Here is a 9,836-nt window from a genome sequence, read left to right on the forward strand (position 1 = left end):
CAGGATGGTCTCGATCTCCTGACCTCGTGATCCGCCCGTCTCGGCCTCCCAAAGTGCTGGGATTACAGGCTTGAGCCACTGCGCCCGGCCGACCTCTCCTTTTCTTATCACAGTTAGTAATTCCACTCCATGGAGGTGACTGTCCGATTACTCCTGTCTCCTGCATCAGGACTCAGGCTCCATGAGGGCAGGATGGGGTCTGTTCACTACTTATTGTTGGGTCTAGCACTTAGCACAGGGAATGAGTGGAGGGCAAAATGAGAAGAGAGATGGGTCCTACCAGCTTGGGAGAGTGACTCACAGGAAGCATGTGGAGTGCAAGTGTGCCCTGCAAGCAGATGTCATGCTTGTTAGAGAGAAGGATCATGCGGGCTGGGTGCTCGGGAAGCTTCTGGAGGTGTGATTCTGGCCTTGAAGGGCCATGTGGAGGAATAGGTGAAGTGGCCCAAAGGTGTTAGGCAGGCGTTCCTGGTGCAAACGTGGAGCCAGGGAAAAGAAGAGAACAGCCTACTTGGGTGGAGGTGTCAGGAATTGCCCGGCTCCCCCTGCCATCCTGCCAGGCTCCTTGAGAGTCAGGCCAGACATGAAGAGAGGATGGGCTTTCAGTTCTGGGAGAACTTGGTTAGAAGCCTGGCTCTAGCACTCATTCATCAGTGGGTGACCCTGGGGAGTTACTCTCCCTTTCTGGTTCTCAGTTTACTCATCTATAAAATAGGAATAAAAATATCTATCCGGAAAAGTGGTTGGCAAGACTAAAGGGAGTAGCAAACCTCTGGCACTGCCTGGTGCAGGGAAGGTATTCAATACTTCTTGGTTGAATTGAACTGGATCAAGATGCCCTGTTTCCTGAGCTGGCCTCAGAGCTTTTGCCCATGCTGTTCACCATGCCTGGACGGCCTTTCTTCCCTTTGTCCTACACTTTCAATGCCCACCTCTGATGACACCTCTGCTACAAAGTGATCCTTCCTCTGGGGCCCTCAGCATGGGCTGCTCATAGCTCTGTTACTCCCTGCCTTGCATAACAGCTGCCTTGCCATCTGCCTTGCTCTCTTAGGTTATATGCGATTCAAGGCCACATCCACGAATGGCTTTTATGTTTGCCCAGTGCCCAAAAGATGCAGATAGACTTGCCTACTGGATTTCTCACCTTCTGAGAATCTGTTTTCAGAATCAGTGCCTGTTGGCTCCTCCTGCCTTAGTTTACCTCCCAGCTCCCTGATTTAGGTACTGATAGTATGTACTGATAGGTAGTACTGATACTCTACCTATTGGTGCTACCTGATTAGGCAGGTACTGATAGTCCCCTACCACTTAGATAACAATAATAAAAATAATTGTGTATATGCACAAAGCTCTTACTATGTACCAAGCTCTATTCTGAATGTATTTCATGCTTATAACAACCTTTTGGAGTAAGTATATTATCATTCTCATTTTAAAGATGAGGAAACTGAGGCACAAAGAAGGTCAGCAACTGGCCAAGGTCATACAGCTAGGAAGTGGCCGGGATGACTTTGAGGCCTCATGGGTCCCGTGCCGTCCAGCCCATCACCATCAGGTCTTCCTCTTCCTTTTGAGTCACTCACTGTCCTCAGTTTCTTGAGTGCTCCCTGGAGTGGCCTCAGCCAGGCTTGTCCCCTCCTACACACCTCTTCTTCTTCAGACTTATCCATCCCAGCCACATGCTCTAAGATCCTGCTCAATACAGAACTGACTGGTGACTCCCTGACCACAACAAGTGGAGCATAGCAGACCTGGTATACCAGAAGGATGGGGCCAGAGTCCCAAGGGCCTTGAAAGTCTGGATGAAGCACCAGGTTGGAGCTGACGGCCAGAGGAAGCCACTCTGTGGAACCTAAGCGTGAACACCTCCCAGCAGCCTCCCCGCAGCCCTGCCCCGGGCCTCCGCTGGTTCTTTGGGCTCCGTTCCATATTGCACATGCACCTGTGTAAGCAAGAGCTTTCATTTGCCTTGGATGGAGGGTGCTGGGATGGGGCGAGGGAGGCGGGGTTTATCACTAAGAATCTCTGGTATTATCTTCCTCTTCCTAGTTTTACTTAGGCCCCAAGAATCTTCATGTCTAAAAGCAAATCACAGACAGGGAAAGGAGGAGAGAGAAAAGACCATAAGCTGGCCTAAGCAAAAAGATATGGCAAAGTGAACTTCTTGCTGCTATGGGGGAAAAAAACAACCCATTCGAAAGTGAGGAAGTAATGAGTTTCAGATGGCTGACTGTTCCACATCCTCTGCATTACTGCCCCTTTTGCCCCAGTGAGTAGGGAACATGTGGGGGTTCTTGCTCTGCTGTCAGCCAGCCTTCCCTTCTGCCCAAGGCCATCATTTCAAAGAGGCATCTAGAAAGGCAATGCTAGGTTTGGGAGCATTGCTGGAGGCCCAAGGACCCTAGTCTAGTCTCCTGTAATAGGCACTAGTGAGACAGAGCAAGGGAGGGATGAGGGGATGTGGTCTCCACATCAGAGAAGCTTCTAGCTAGTTGAGGGAAGAAGGTCTCCATTAGAGAAGAGCTTGGGGAGTCCTCTGACTCTGGGGAGAAGCAGGGATCCTGCCCTTGGGGACCTACTGCTCTCACAGGGGACCTAGTAACTCTGCCCTCACCCTGGGAAGCCCCCAGGCAGGCAGGGAGTGTGTGGTTCTGCCCCCATGGGCAGGTGCATGGCCAACAAAGAACTCACAGTGGACTGTGAGCATCCCATGGGCAGCAACTCTGCCTGCATTGCCACATGGAGCGTGTGGAGTGAATATTTAAGTAATAGGATTAGACGTGTACACTGAGCAGAGCTGATTCCGCACAATCTTCTCCCCATCTAGGACTGAGCAATGTGAGGAGGAGAACTGGGTTCTATTTATCCCTTTATGCCACCATAAGGCCTGGTGCTCAGAAAAATATGTTGAGTTAAAGTAGAAAATTCAGCTCTAACAACAACAAATTATCAACAACAACAACCCTGGAGTGGCTTCACCCAGGCTTATCCCCCTCCCACACACTCCTTCTTCAAGACTCACCCATCCTAGACCCATGCCCTCTGCTCGCTGCAGAACTGATTGGGGGCTCCCTCATCGCAACAGGCAGAGCACAGGGGACCAGGTATACCAGAAGGATGAAGCCAGAGTCCCAAGGGCTTAAAAGTCTGGATGAAACAGCAGATGGGAGCTGATAGCCAGAGGAAGCCCCTCTGTGGCAGAAGAGAGAAACTGGAGGCACAGCGATCCCGTAACTTGTCCCAAGTCACACATCTAGTGGGTAGCAGAGCTGAGATGCAAAAACAAGTGGTCCTGCTCCAGCTTGCATCATTGGTCTCAGTTCTTCCCTTCTCTGTATGCACACCCCTTGCCTCAGGACTTTGCAATTCCTGCCTCTAAAAGAGCAGAGTATATTTCCCCCAACCACTTGACTTTGGGCTAGGCCATCTGAGCAGAAGTAATGTGTGCCCATCCCCAGCCTTGGCCTTAGGATGCCTTATCTATTTCTGCTTGCTTGCACCTCTGGCAGCAACATGAGACGTCTAGTCCACTGACCCCAGGAAAAGAGTGAGAGGTATTCGGAGCAGAGCTGCCCCAGCTGAGTTGTTGCTCCAGCCCAACCTAGCTGAGGTCAGCACCCCCAAACTCACAAGCAAGCCCAGTGAGCCCAGCAGAGCCACTCAGTTGAGCTTAGCTTGGACCAGTTCACTCCCCCACCCTCAGCTGACCCCAGATATGTGAACTAAACCATTATTATTGTGTGCCACTAAGATCTGGGGGAATTATTTGTTACAGGACATTATTATAGCAATTGATAATTGATGCAGCTTAGCTCTTAAGTGATGGACCATCAGGGAGGAGGAACAATGTCACAAAGTGATTGGACAAAGACAAGGAGAAGAGGAGCTGGGGATCTTTGGGGACTCGTGGTTTCTGGGGTAGTACCCCAATCATTTCCTACTCAAGATCTCATCAGGAAGGCCCAACATTAGGCAGGGCTGGGCCCGGGCCTACCCTGTCAGGGAGAAGTATGGCCTAACAAGCAAATCATGGCCTCTTCCTGCCTCAGCCATGCACCAGCCTGATGGCTAGGTTGTCCTGAATCACTCAGGGAATGGCAGATGCAGACCCATGGCCAGCCAGGCACCCAACACAGATTCTGTGCTCTGGAGCAGCTCTGTGCAGAATGGAGCCTCCAGAGCATGAGACCTCCTTCACCTCATTTTCTCTCTTTCCAGTTGCTAGGGGGCATGACACAAACTCCCCATTAGACAAGCTACTATTGGGTCAAAGGTGGTGTGTAGCAAATATGCTGTGAAGGAGGGGTAACTTATTTCTTTTTTTTGTGATATAGAGTCTCATTCTGTCGCCCAGGCTGGAGTACAATGGTGTGATCTCAGCTCACTGCAACCTCTACCTCCCAGGTTCAAGCAATTCTCCTGCCTCAGCCTCCCAAGTAGCTGGGACTACAGGCGTGTGCTACCACGCCTGGCTACTCTCTGTATTTTTAGCAGAGAGGGGGTTTCACCATATTGGCCAGGCTGGTCTTGAACTCCTGACCTCAAGTGATCTACCTGCCTCGGCCTCCCAAAGTGGTGGGATTATAGGCGTGAGCCACTGGCACCCAGCCAGGATTTTATCTTTAAGAACAAGCAGGAATTTTCCAGATCAAATAATCTGTTAGCCTCCAAACTTTGTTTTCTTATAGTGAATTCCACATTTTTTGAACAAAATATATACATGAAAAGTAGACACAAGAAGTGGATGTTGGAGTTAGGACTAGGGGTAGGGAGGAATTTCCCACCCTCAGTAGCAGACCTAAGACACTTCATTGAAACCTTAGGGTCTCCTGGAACACAGTTTGAGAACTGCTGTATCGAGTTTAAAAAGCTTGTTGCTATAAATGAGAAGACTAAGGCCCAGAGCGGGGCAGTAATGTGTCCAAGGTCACCAGACTCTCTTCATACTTATCTATGTTCACCACCACTCCTTCCGTGTTAGTCCGCTCTACAGCCCTTCAGTTCAATCAACCTCTATTTGGGGTCTATGGAGCTCCAGTTTCCATGGTAGGAAGTGAGGACACCAAGCTGGCTGAGACATGACTTACAGTGTTCAGAGCTTACGGCCCCGCTGGGCAGACAACAGACATGTTTGTAAGTCAACAGAGCCTGAAGTGAAGCCAAGAGAATTTTGGACTGGGGTGGGGTGATCTGGGTTCTAATCTCAGCTTTGTCATTAACTCTGCTGGATGTCCACTGAGAGCCCCGATGCCTCTCTGGGCTTCAGCTTCTCCATCAGTGAAATGAGAGGCTCCTGCTCTGTAACATCGAAGACCCCCCCCCGGCACACGTCAGTGAGGTTCCCTTGGGCAGACGCGCAGCTGACTTCCAGTTGTCGGCACTCGAGCATCTGTCTTGAGTCTCAGCAAACAATTTAGAATTGGAAACCGGGCAGTGTGGAGGAATGCAAACTCATCTTAATGTTGGCCGGAGCCAAGCGCATTTAGGAAGGGAAATCTCCAGGCAAAAATGATAATATTTTGCATTCCCAAGCCAAGGAAAGAACGAAAGAAAATCACCATCAAACGTTTGGCATTGTCCAGGCCCCAGCTCTCTCTCTCCCTTTGCCTGCACCATGGAGCCTTGGCCCCAGGGCCCTCCTGCCCTGGCCAGGGCTTCTGGACACGCCCAGATGTCCACGGAAAGCTCAGCCTAACCCCAGAGCTGGACTCTGCTGCTGAAACCTCGATGACGAGACTTAGGGCAAGTGGGCAAGAGGGCACCATGGCTGCCATCAGACCACCTCTTAATTCAAAACTGGCAGATGCCAGGCAGGGAGCACCAGCTTCTTGAGGCATGACTGTGGCCTTGGAACAACAGAGGCTTCTGTCTCCCTGAGGTCTTCTAGGAACGGTCACTGGGGGGACGGGGGGCTGGAAGGCAGAATGCTAAGGTCAAAGGCCACAGGATGGACTTCTGACTTTAGGACAGCTGGTTCCAGGACTCAGCAAGGGGACATGAGAGTATAACAACCCCTCCTGAGTGCTGCGACCACTGTGGTGAGGACTAGGCTGGACATCAGAAGAGCTGGTTTCTCGACTGGCTGTGTGACCTGAAACAAATACTTTCCCTCTCTGGACCTCTGTCTCCTCTTCTAGAAAATGAGGAAGCGGGGCTAGGTGGTCTAAAAACATTTCCAGTACTGATGTTCTGAGTCTGTGTGTTCCTCCTCCTCTGGGCTTATTTCCAAATCCATCTCCCCTCAGAGGGGAGGAGCAGGCAGACTGGCACTGGGGGCCCTCCCATGGGCAGGCTGATGGCCAGTGCCTCTGCAAGTCTATCAGATTGGCTTCTGGGACTGAGGACATTCTCTCCTTCCCCTCCAGCACTTGGGTCCAAACAAGTGTCCCTCAGCCTCAAGCCCCTCAAGAAAGTGAGCTGTAACCCTTCTCCCCACGGCTTAGCACCCAGCTGGGTGCTACAGTTGCAGGCTGCCACTGGGGCTAGCCTGGTGATGCCAAGCCAGTTCTTACCATCCTGATGCCTTCCTATGCTCTAGAGAAAACTTGACCAAACTTGGGTCTTTCCAGGAGAGGGATGCATCCCTCCTCTTCACTCTTGCAAAAGACACCCCTGTTTTCTGGCTTCTCCGATCAACTTGTCAGCATCTTACTTCTCTACCAAACGACTGCTCCTGGGTGTACTGCTTGTCTCTCTGCTAACTGGGCCTTATCCCCCTGCCTTTTTCTCTGAAGGAAGCTCTGTGGGGTCTCTTCTGCTCCTTATTCCTCCAACCACAATATCAGCGCCAGCCACCGGCCTTCCTCGTCTCTGGATGTGTCTCTTGGCTTCCCCAGCCTCTGTGCAGGTCGGAACGCAGCTCACTGGAGAAGATGGGAAGGAATGACGGGAGCAAGAGATTATTTCTCCTGATGGAGTCTAGAGAAAGAGGAGGGGTTCAAGAGATGGAGGGTGCTGTCCATTTGAAGGCTGGATAGAGACTGGCCACAGAAGGGAAAAGAGACAGATTTCAGCGGCAGAGGGGGCTTCTGTGGAAAAGCGTCATCTGTCCCTATGGTATGAGCACACCACTCCTTTCTCAGCGGAATCTCTGGGGGAGATTATCTCATTTGGGAAACAGCATGTCCCCAGTCCACACCCACTGCTGCTCCTGGCAGGGAGCGGCTCCGAGCGCGCCAGTGGTTTGAGGCAAGGCCTGTGTCATGGAGCTGCAGTCACAGTGTCCACCTTCCCCGGGAGGAGGAGCCGCATCTGGATGCCAGGCAGGGAGCACCAGCTTCTTGAGGCATGACTGTGGCCTTGGAACAACAGAGGCTTCTGTCTCCCTGAGGTCTTCTAGGAACGGTCACTGGGGGGACGGGGGGCTGGAAGGCAGAATGCTAAGGTCAAAGGCCACAGGATGGACTTCTGACTTTAGGACAGCTGGTTCCAGGACTCAGCAAGCTCAGCCTAACCCCAGAGCTGGACTGTGCTGCTGAAACCTCGATGACGAGACTTAGGGCAAGTGGGCAAGAGGGCACCATGGCTGCCATCAGACCACCTCTTAATTCAAAACTGGCAGATGCCAGGCAGGGAGCACCAGCTTCTTGAGGCATGACTGTGGCCTTGGAACAACAGAGGCTTCTGTCTCCCTGAGGTCTTCTAGGAACGGTCACTGGGGGGACGGGGGGCTGGAAGGCAGAATGCTAAGGTCAAAGGCCACAGGATGGACTTCTGACTTTAGGACAGCTGGTTCCAGGACTCAGCAAGGGGACATGAGAGTATAACAACCCCTCCTGAGTGCTGCGACCACTGTGGTGAGGACTAGGCTGGACATCAGAAGAGCTGGTTTCTCGACTGGCTGTGTGACCTGAAACAAATACTTTCCCTCTCTGGACCTCTGTCTCCTCTTCTAGAAAATGAGGAAGCGGGGCTAGGTGGTCTAAAAACATTTCCAGTACTGATGTTCTGAGTCTGTGTGTTCCTCCTCCTCTGGGCTTATTTCCAAATCCATCTCCCCTCAGAGGGGAGGAGCAGGCAGACTGGCACTGGGGGCCCTCCCATGGGCAGGCTGATGGCCAGTGCCTCTGCAAGTCTATCAGATTGGCTTCTGGGACTGAGGACATTCTCTCCTTCCCCTCCAGCACTTGGGTCCAAACAAGTGTCCCTCAGCCTCAAGCCCCTCAAGAAAGTGAGCTGTAACCCTTCTCCCCACGGCTTAGCACCCAGCTGGGTGCTACAGTTGCAGGCTGCCACTGGGGCTAGCCTGGTGATGCCAAGCCAGTTCTTACCATCCTGATGCCTTCCTATGCTCTAGAGAAAACTTGACCAAACTTGGGTCTTTCCAGGAGAGGGATGCATCCCTCCTCTTCACTCTTGCAAAAGACACCCCTGTTTTCTGGCTTCTCCGATCAACTTGTCAGCATCTTACTTCTCTACCAAACGACTGCTCCTGGGTGTACTGCTTGTCTCTCTGCTAACTGGGCCTTATCCCCCTGCCTTTTTCTCTGAAGGAAGCTCTGTGGGGTCTCTTCTGCTCCTTATTCCTCCAACCACAATATCAGCGCCAGCCACCGGCCTTCCTCGTCTCTGGATGTGTCTCTTGGCTTCCCCAGCCTCTGTGCAGGTCGGAACGCAGCTCACTGGAGAAGATGGGAAGGAATGACGGGAGCAAGAGATTATTTCTCCTGATGGAGTCTAGAGAAAGAGGAGGGGTTCAAGAGATGGAGGGTGCTGTCCATTTGAAGGCTGGATAGAGACTGGCCACAGAAGGGAAAAGAGACAGATTTCAGCGGCAGAGGGGGCTTCTGTGGAAAAGCGTCATCTGTCCCTATGGTATGAGCACACCACTCCTTTCTCAGCGGAATCTCTGGGGGAGATTATCTCATTTGGGAAACAGCATGTCCCCAGTCCACACCCACTGCTGCTTCTGGCAGGGAGCGGCTCCGAGCGCGCCAGTGGTTTGAGGCAAGGCCTGTGTCATGGAGCTGCAGTCACAGTGTCCACCTTCCCCGGGAGGAGGAGCCCTAGATAGGGATGTGCTCGCATGTCCTTCCGAATGTTTAGCATGTGAAAAAGAACACACCAGGAAGCAGGGAGCTTACATGTGTCATGAGGGGCTGGGAGCCAGCACTAGGTGATTTCCAGGGTTCGCTTCAACTGAGAGTCTTGAAGATTCAGTGGGCCTTCATGTGGATGCTCAGAAAGAGTGAAGCAGGTGCTGCCTGCCGCCAGGGCTGAGCTTATCAGATGAACTTGATATTCATCCAAGAAGGGCCTAAGCAGATATTCATCCAAGAAGGGCCTAAGCATCCCTCTATGCAGGGCAGCCTGCCATTCACCCACCGTCCTCTGTCAATTCCACCTCCCCTCTCAGCCGGGCCCTGGCGCATCCTCATCACACACACTGGGTGCCTGCAACCTCGGAGCTCCCTGGCCCTGGGCTGCCTCCCTCCCTCCTACTTCAGTCTTGTCATCTCATCAAAAGCCTTACCTGTTATCTGTCCTATCCCCTCAATGTCCTGTTCTATGGTAGATAAACTAATGCTTGTTAACAAGTGACTTACTACAACAGCCTCCCCTCAGCCATCGAAAGCATTTGCAGCTGTTTATGAGGAAGAATTCTCCAAATCAGAAACAACCAGTCAACCAGGGGCTGGGCAGCCTGTGGAGGAGTGAGGGTCCCTTCGCTGAGGTTGCGGAGGAGACCAAATGCCGTTAGGGCAGGTGGCATGCGGGCTGAAACAGAGACCTTCACAGAAGCATCCAGAGACAGGGAGACAGAGAACGAGCAAGGGCTGGGGAAAGCCTCGGCTGCCCTTTGTATCTTTTTCTGTGAAATCAGGAGTTTGCCA

At 52.2% G+C, this 9,836-nt stretch overlaps 1 protein-coding gene across 1 annotated transcript in view; it reads right to left on the minus strand.

Annotated features, from left to right (window-relative positions):
• ITGA11 (integrin, alpha 11) overlaps positions 1-9,836 on the minus strand; it is a 152,699-nt gene that overhangs the window by 125,193 nt on the left and 17,670 nt on the right. The gene's annotated exons all lie outside the window — the stretch shown is intronic.

Source organism: Mandrillus leucophaeus, unplaced genomic scaffold (assembly GCF_000951045.1).
Source record: "Mandrillus leucophaeus isolate KB7577 unplaced genomic scaffold, Mleu.le_1.0 Scaffold12, whole genome shotgun sequence".
In the NCBI taxonomy this organism is placed as follows: domain Eukaryota; kingdom Metazoa; phylum Chordata; class Mammalia; order Primates; family Cercopithecidae; genus Mandrillus; species Mandrillus leucophaeus.